Raw genomic sequence first — 9,364 nt, 5'->3', positions numbered from 1 at the left:
TCTACCCCTACCTTTAGGCTTCTCGGCTTGGGTCTATGTACTGAGGTGTTGGGGAACGTAGTAATTTCAAAAAATTTCCTACGTACACGCAAGATCATGGTGATGACATAGCAACGAGAGGGGAGAGTGTTGTCCACGTACCCTCGTAGACCGTAAGCGGAAGCGTTATGACAACGCGGTTGATGTAGTCGTACGTCTTCACGATCCGACCGATCCAAGTACCGAACGCACGGCACCTCCGAGTTCAGCACACGTTCAGCTCGATGACGATCCCCGGGCTCCGATCCAGCAAAGCGTCAGGGATGAGTCCCGTCAGCACGACGGTGTGGTGACGATGATGATGTTCTACCGGCGCAGAGCTTCGCCTAAACTCCGCGACGATATGTCCGAGGTGGAATATGGTGGAGGGGGGCACCGCACACGGCTAAGGAACGATCCGTAGATCAACTTGTGTGTCATGGGGTGCCCCCCTGCCCCCGTATATAAAGGAGCAAGGGGGGAGGTGTCCGGCCCTAGGAGGGGGCGCGCCAAGTGTGGAGTCCTACTAGGACTCCCTAGTCCTAGTAGGATTCCACCTCCCTTGTTGGAGTAGGAGAAGGGGAAAGAGGGGGAGAGGAAGAAGGAAAGGGGGGCTGCGCCCCTTGTCCAATTCGGACCAGAGGGGGGGCGCAGGCCTCCTTCTTTTTGGCCTCTCTCCACTATTCCCGTATGGCCCAATAAGGCCCATATACCCCCCGGCGAATTCCCGTAACTCTCTGGTACTCCGAAAAATACCCGAATCACTCGGAACCTTTCCGAACTCCGAATATAGTCGTCCAATATATCGATCTTTACGTCTCAACCATTTCGAGACTCCTCGTCATGTACCCGATCTCATCCGGGACTCTGAACTCCTTCGGTACATCAAAACTCATAAACTCATAACATAACTGTCATCGAAACCTTAAGCGTGCGGACCCTATGGGTTCGAGAACTATGTAGACATGACCTAGAACTATTCTTGGTCAATAACCAATAGCGGAACCTGGATGCCCATATTGGCTCCTACATATTCTACGAAGATCTTTATCGGTCAAACCGCATAACAACATACTTTGTTCCCTTTGTCATCGGTATGTTACTTGCCCGAGATTCGATCGTCGGTATCCAATACCTAGTTCAATTCCGGCAAGTCTCTTTACTCGTTTCGTAATACATCGTCCCACAACTAACTCATTAGTTGCAATGCTTGCAAGTCTTTAAGTGATATGTATTACCGAGAGGGCCCAGAGATACCTCTCCGACAATTGGAGTGACAAAACCTAATCTCAAAATATGCCAACCCAACATGTACCTTCGGAGACACCTGTAGAGCACCTTTATAATCACTCAGTTACGTTGTGACGTTTGGTAGCACACAAAGTGTTCCTCTGGTAAACGGGAGTTGCATAATCTCATAGTCACAGGAACATGTATAAGTCATGAAGAAAGCAGTAGCAACATACTAAACGATCGTATGCTAAGCTAACGGAATGGGTCAAGTCAATCACATCATTCTCCTAATGATGTGATCCCGTTAATCAAATGACTACTCTTTTGTCCATGGCTAGGAAACTTAACCATCTTTGATTCATGAGCTAGTCAAGTAGAGGCATACTAGTGACACTATGTTTGTCTATGTATTCACACATGTATTATGTTTCCGGTTAATACAATTCTAGAATGAATAATAAACATTTATCATGAAATAAGGAAATAAATAATAACTTTATTATTGCCTCTAGGGCATATTTCCTTCAGTCTCCCACTTGCACTAGAGTCAATAATCTAGTTCACATCACCATGTGATTTAAGACCAATATTCACATCTGTATGTGATTAATACCCATAGTTCACATCGTCATGTGATCAACGCCCAAAGGGTTTACTAGAGTCAATAATCTAGTTCACATGGCTATGTGATTAACACCCAAAGAGTACTAAGGTATGATCATGTTTTGCTCATGAGAGAAGTTTAGTCAACGGGTCTGTCACATTCCGAGCCATATGTATTTTGCAAATATTCTATGTCCACAATGCTCTGCACAGAGCTACTCTAGCTAATTGCTCCCACTTTCAATATGTATCCAGATTGAGACTTAGAGTCATCTGGATTGGTGTAAAAGCTTGCGTCGTTGTAACTTTTTACGACTGGCTCTTTTATCACCTCCATAATCGAGAAACATCTCCTTAGTCCTCACTAAGGATATTCTTGACCGCTGTTCTAGTGATCTACTTTTAGATCAAAATTGTATTCCTTTGCCAAACTCAGAGAAAGGTATACAATAGGTCTAGTACACAACATAGCATACTTTATAGAACCTATGACTGAGGCATAGGGAATGACTGTTCATTCTTTTCTATTTTCTGCCATGGTCGGGTTTTGAGTCTTACTCAACTTCACACCTTGCAACACAGGCAAGAACTCTTTTTTTTGCCTGTTCCATTTTGAACTACTTCAAAATCTTGTCAAGGTATGTACTTATTGAAAAATCTTATCAAGCGTCTTGATCTATCTCTATAGATCTTGATGCTCAATGTGTAAGCAGCTTCACCAAGGTCTTTCTTTGAAAAACTCCTTTCAAACACTCCTTTATGCTTTCCAGAAAAATTCTACATTATTTCCGATCAACAATATGTCATTCACATATACTTATCAGAAATGTTGTAGTGCTCCCACTCACTTTCTTGTAAATACAGGCTTCACCGCAAGTCTGTATTAAAACTATATGCTTTGATCAACTTATCAAAGCGTATATTCCAACTCCGAGATGCTTGTACCAGTCCATTGATGGATCGCTGGAGCTTGCACATTTTGTTAGCACCTTTCAGATCGACAAAACCTTCTGGTTGCTTCATATACAACTCTTCTTTAAAAAATCCATTAAGGAATGCAGTTTTGACATCCATTTGCCAGATTTCATAAAATGTGGCAATTGCTAACATGATTCAGACAGACTTAAGCATAGATACGAGTGAAAAACTCTCATCGTAGTCAACACCTTGAACTTGTCGAAAACCTTTTGCGACAATTCTAGCTTTGTAGATAGTAACACTATCAGCGTACGTCTTCCTCTTGAAGATCCATTTAATCTCAATGTCTCGCCGATCATTGGGCAAGTCAATCAAAGTCCATACTTTGTTTTCATACATGGATCTTATCTCAGATCTCGTGGCCTCAAGCTATTTTGTGGAATCTGGGCTCACCATCGCTTCTTCATAGTTCGTAGGTTCGTCATGGTCTAGTAACATAACTTCCAGAACAGGATTACAGTACCACTCTGGTGCGGATCTTACTCTGGAAGACCTACGAGGTTCTGTAGTAACTTAATCTGAAGTTTCATGATCATCATCATTAACTTCCTCACTAATTGGTGTAGTAGTCACAGGAACAGATTTCTGTGATGAACTACTTTCAAATAAGGGAGCAGGTACAATTACCTCATCAAGTTCTACTTTCCTCCCACTCACTTCTTTCGAGAGAAACTCCTTCTCTAGAAAGGATCCATTCTTAGCAACGAATGTTTTGCCTTTGGATTTGTGATACAAGGAGTACCCAACAATTTCCTTTGGGTATTCTATGAAGATGCACTTCCGATTTGGGTTCAAGCTTATCAGGTTGAAACTTTTTCATATAAGCATCGCAACTCCAAACTTTAAGAAATGACAGCTTAGGTTTACTGCTAAACCATAGTTCATACGGTGTCGTCTCAACGGATTTAGATGGTGCCCTTTTAAACGTGAATGCAGCTGTCTCTAATGCACAACCCCAAAATGATAGTGGTAAAACCGATAAGAGACATCATAGATCGCACCATATCCAATAAAGTGCAGTTACGACGTTCGGACACACCATAACATTGTGGTGTTCCAGGTGGCGTGAGCTGTGAAACTATTCCACATTGTTTTAATTGAAGACCAAACTCGTAACTCAAATATTCGTCTCCGCGATCAGATCGTAGAAACTTTAATTTCTTGTTACGATGATTTTTCCACTTCACTCTGAAATTCTTTGAACCTTTCAATTATTTTAGACTTATGTTTCATCAAGTAGATATACTCATATCTGCTCAATTCATCTTGTGAAGGTCAGAAAATAATGATACCCACCACGAGCATCAACACTCATTGGACCGCATACATCGGTATGTATTGTTTCCAATAAGTCAGTAGCTCGTTCCATTGTTCCAGAGAACGGAGTTTTAGTCATCTTGCCCAAAAGGCATGGTTCGCAAGCATCAAATGATTCATAACCAAGTGATTCCGAAAATCCATCTTTATGGAGTTTCTTCATGCGCTTTACACCGATATGACCCAAATGGCAGTGCCACAAATAAGTTGCACTATCATTATCAATTTTGCATCTTTTGGCATCAATATTATGAATATGTGTATCACTACGATCGAGATACAACAAACTATTTTCATTGGGTGTATGACCATCAAAGTTTTTATTCATTTAAACAGAACAACAATTATTCTCTGATTTTAAATGAATAACCGTATTGCAATAAACATGATCAAATCATATTCATGCTCAACGCAAACACCAAATAACATTTATTTAGGTTCAACACTAATCCCGAAAGTATAGGGAGTGTGCGATGATGATCATATCAATCTTGGAACCACTTCCAACACTCATCGTCACTTCCCCTTCAACCAGTCTCTGTTTATATAACTCCTGTTTCGAGTTACTAATCTTAGCAACTGAACAAGTATCAAATACTCAGGGGCTACTATAAACACTAGTAAGGCACACATCAATAACCTGCATATCAAATATACCCTTGTTCACTTCGCCATCCTTCTTATCCACCAAATATTCTGGGCATTTCCGCTTCTAGTGACCATTTCCTTTGCAGTGTAAGCACTCAGTTTCAGGCTTTGGTCCAGCTGTGAGCTTCTTTGTGGGAGTGACAACTTGCTTGTCATTCTACTTGAAGTTCCCTTTCTATCCCTTTGCCCTTTTCTTGAAACTAGTGGTCTTGTCAATCAACAACACTTGATGCTCTTTCTTGATTTCTACCTTCGTCGATTTCAACATCACGAAGAGCTCGGGAATCGTTTTCGTCATCCCTTGCATACTATAGTTCATCACAAAGTTCTACTAACTTAGTGATGGTGACTAGAGAACTCTGTCAATCACTATCTTATCTGTAAGATTAACTCCCACTTGATTCAAGCGATTGTAGTACCCAGACAATCTGAGCACATGCTCACTAGTTGAGCGATTCTCCTCCATCTTTTAGCAATAGAACTTGTTGGAGACTTCATATCTCTCAACTCGGGTATTTGCTTGAAATGTTAACTTCAATTCCTGGAACATCTCATATGGTCCATGATGTTCAAAACGTCTTTGAAGTCCCGATTCTAAGCCGTTAAGCATGGTGCACTAAACTATCAAGTAGTCATCATATTGAGCTAGCCAAACGTTCATAACGTCTGCATCTGCTCCTGCAATAGGTTTTTCACCTAGCGGTGCATCAAGGACATAATTCTTCTGCGCAGCAATGAGGATAAACCTCAGATCACGGATCCAATCTGCATCATTGCTACTAACATTTTTCAACACAATTTTCTCTAGGAACATATCAAAATAAACATATGAAAGCAACAACGCAAGCTATTGATCTACAACATAATTTGCAAAATACTACCAGGACTAAGTTCATGATAAATTTAAGTTCAATTAATCATATTACCTAAGAACTCCCACTTAGAAAGACATCCCTCTAATCTTCTAAGTGATAACGTGATCCAAATCAACTAAACCATAACCGATCATCACGTGAAATGGAGTAGCTTTCAATGGTGAACATCATTATGTTGATCATATCTACTATATGATTCACGCTCGACCTTTCAGTCTCCGTGTTCCGAGGCCATATCTGCATATGCTAGGCTCGTCAAGTTTAACCTGAGTATTCCGCGTGTGCAAAACTGGCTTGCACCCGTTGTAGATGGACATAGAGCTTATCACACCCGATCATCACGTGGTGTCTGGGCACGACGAACTTTGACAACAGTGCATACTCAGGGAGAACACTTCTTGATAATTAGTGAGAGATCATCTTATAATGCTACCGTCAAACAAAACAGAATAAGATGTATAACAGATAAACATCATATGCAATCGAAATATGTGACATGATATGGCCATGATCATCTTGCGCCTTTGATCTCCATCTCCAAAGTACTGTCATGATCTCTATCGTCACCGGCATGACACCATGATCTTCATCATCTTGATCTATATCAATATGTCGTCACATGGTCGTCTCGCCAACTATTGCTCTTGCAACTATTGCTATCGCATAGCGATAAAGTAAAGCAATTATTTGGCACTTGCATCTTATGCAACAAAGAGACGACCATAGAGCTTTTGCCAGTTGCCGATAACTTCAACAAAACATGATCATCTCATACAATAAAATATAGCATCACGTCTTGACCATATCACATCACAACATGCCCTGCAAAAACAAGTTAGACGTCCTCTACTTTGTTGTTGCAAATTTTACGTGGCTGCTACAGGCTTAGCAAGAACCATTCTTACCTACGCATCAAAACCACAACGATAGTTCGTCAAGTTGGTGTTGTTTTAACCTTCTGAAGGACCGGGCATAGCCACACTCGGTTCAACTAAAGTTGGAGAAACTGACACCCGCTAGTCACCTGTGTGCAAAGCACGGCGGTAAAACTAGTCTCGCGTAAGCGTACGCTTAATGTCGGTCCGGGCCGCTTCATCCAACAATACCGCCGAACTAAAGTATGACATGCTGGTAAGCAGTATGACTTGTATCGCCCACAACTCACTTGTGTTCTACTCGTGCATATAACATCAACGCATAAAACCTGGCTCGGATGCCACTGTTGGGGAACGTAGTAATTTCAAAAAAATTCCTACGTACACGCAAGATCATGGTGATGACATAGCAACGAGAGGGGAGAGTGTTGTCCACGTACCCTCGTAGACCGTAAGTGGAAGCGTTATGACAATGCGGTTGATGTAGTCGTACGTCTTCACGATCCGACCGATCCAAGTACCGAACGCACGGCACCTCCGAGTTCAGCACACGTTTAGCTCGATGACGATCCCCGGGCTCCGATCCAGCAAAGCGTCGGGGATGAGTTCCGTCAGCACGACGGCGTGGTGACGATGATGATGTTCTACCGGCACAGAGCTTCGCCTAAACTCCACGACGATATGGCCGAGGTGGAATATGATGGAGGGGGGCACCGCACACGGCTAAGGAATGATCCATAGATCAACTTGTGTGTCATGGGGTGCCCCCCTGCCCCGTATATAAAGGAGCAAGGGGGGAGGTGGCCGGCCCTAGGAGGGGGCGCGCCAAGTGTGGAGTCCTACTAGGACTCCCTAGTCCTAGTAGGATTCCACCTCCCTTGTTGGAGTAGGAGAAGGGGAAAGAGGGGGAGAGGAAGAAGGAAAGAGGGGCTGCGCCCCTTGTACAATTCGGACCAGAGGGGGGGCGCAGGCCTCCTTCCTTTTGGCCTCTCTCCACTATTCCCGTATGGCCCAATAAGGCCCATATACTCCCCGGCGAATTCCCGTAACTCTCCGGTACTCCGAAAAATACCCGAATCACTCGGAACCTTTACGAACTCCTAATATAGTCGTCCAATATATCGATCTTTACGTCTCGACCATTTCGAGACTCCTCGTCATGTCCCCGATCTCATCCGGGACTCCGAACTCCTTCGGTACATCAAAACTCATAAACTCATAATATAACTGTCATCGAAACCTTAAGCGTGCGGACCCTACGGGTTTGAGAACTATGTAGACATGACCTAGAACTATTCTTGGTCAATAACAAATAGCGGAACCTGGATGCCATATTGGCTCCTACATATCCTACGAAGATCTTTATCGGTCAAACCGCATAACAACATACTTTGTTCCCTTTGTCATCGGTATGTTACTTGCCCGAGATTCGATCGTCGGTATCCAATACCTAGTTCAATTCCGGCAAGTCTCTTTACTCGTTCCGTAATACATCATCCCACAACTAACTCATTAGTTGCAATGCTTGCAAGGCTTTAAGTGATGTGTATTACCGAGAGGGCCCAGAGATACCACTCCAACAATTGGAGTGACAAAACCTAATCTCGAAATATGCCAACCCAACATGTACCTTTGGAGACACCTGTAGAGCACCTTTATAATCACTCAGTTACGTTGTGACGTTTGGTAGCACACAAAGTGTTCCTCTGGTAAACGGGAGTTGCATAATCTCATAGTCACAGGAACATGTATAAGTCATGAAGAAAGCAGTAGCAACATACTAAACGATCGTGTGCTAAGCTAACGGAATGGGTCAAGTCAATCACATCATTCTCCTAATGATGTGATCCCGTTAATCAAATGACAACTCTTTTGTCCATGGCTAGGAAACTTAACCATCTTTGATTCATGAGCTAGTCAAGTAGAGGCATACTAGTGACACTATGTTTGTCTATGTATTCACACATGTATTATGTTTCCGGTTAATACAATTCTAGCATGAATAATAAACATTTATCATGAAATAAGGAAATAAATAATAACTTTATTAGTGCCGCTAGGGCATATTTCCTTCATGAGGGTCGGGGATATAGACTAACTTTGCTTCTCCCCAAATAGTGGGCGGGAGCGATTTCGGGCGTGTTTTGAAATATAGTGGGCGCGAGCGATTTCGGGCAAGGAGAGCGTGTTTTGAAATAGTGGGCACGAGCTATTTCAGGTGAGGAGAGCGTGTTTTGCCGACAATGGTTTATGAATTATTCGGCACATGTCATTTCGGCCGAGGAGAACGCGTGCTTGGATGAAGTTACGAACCTACCCTCGATGTACAACGGGCCAATTGATGCGTGTCCGACATAGGCCGGTAATTTTGCGTCTCCCAATTATTTGCTCAGGCGAATTCCACCGAGCAGAGGGTGTTTAAGGGTTCGTTCGAATTTTGGGAGAACGAGCATCCACGTCTACCTTACCAAGTCGATTCGAATCAAATTTTGAAATATTAGCTTGCCACTTCTTTTTTAGATGGAGAGATGATGCTCGGGAGTAATGTGTTTTTACATGCTCGTTGCTAGCGATTTACTATATGACAAATAGTTGACCCACTCAAAATGAAATATCTCGATTCAATGAAATAGCTCGTTCACCAGGTCAAAATAGTGAACTAAATCCAAAATTGAACACCTCAATCGAGTAGCATGTTGTACAGTATTATAATACTCCATGAACATGTTGAAAGTCAAATTAATGAACTTGTTTGATATACGCATATATCCGTTCATGTGTGGATTGCAAACAACTTGTTCTCCAAATTAAATATTT

The sequence above is a fragment of the Triticum dicoccoides genome, chromosome 5B (genome assembly GCF_002162155.2).
Source record: "Triticum dicoccoides isolate Atlit2015 ecotype Zavitan chromosome 5B, WEW_v2.0, whole genome shotgun sequence".
Taxonomy (NCBI): Eukaryota; Viridiplantae; Streptophyta; class Magnoliopsida; order Poales; family Poaceae; genus Triticum; species Triticum dicoccoides.
The sequence above is the reverse complement of the archived record's forward strand: the minus strand, read 5'-3'. Positions refer to the sequence as shown.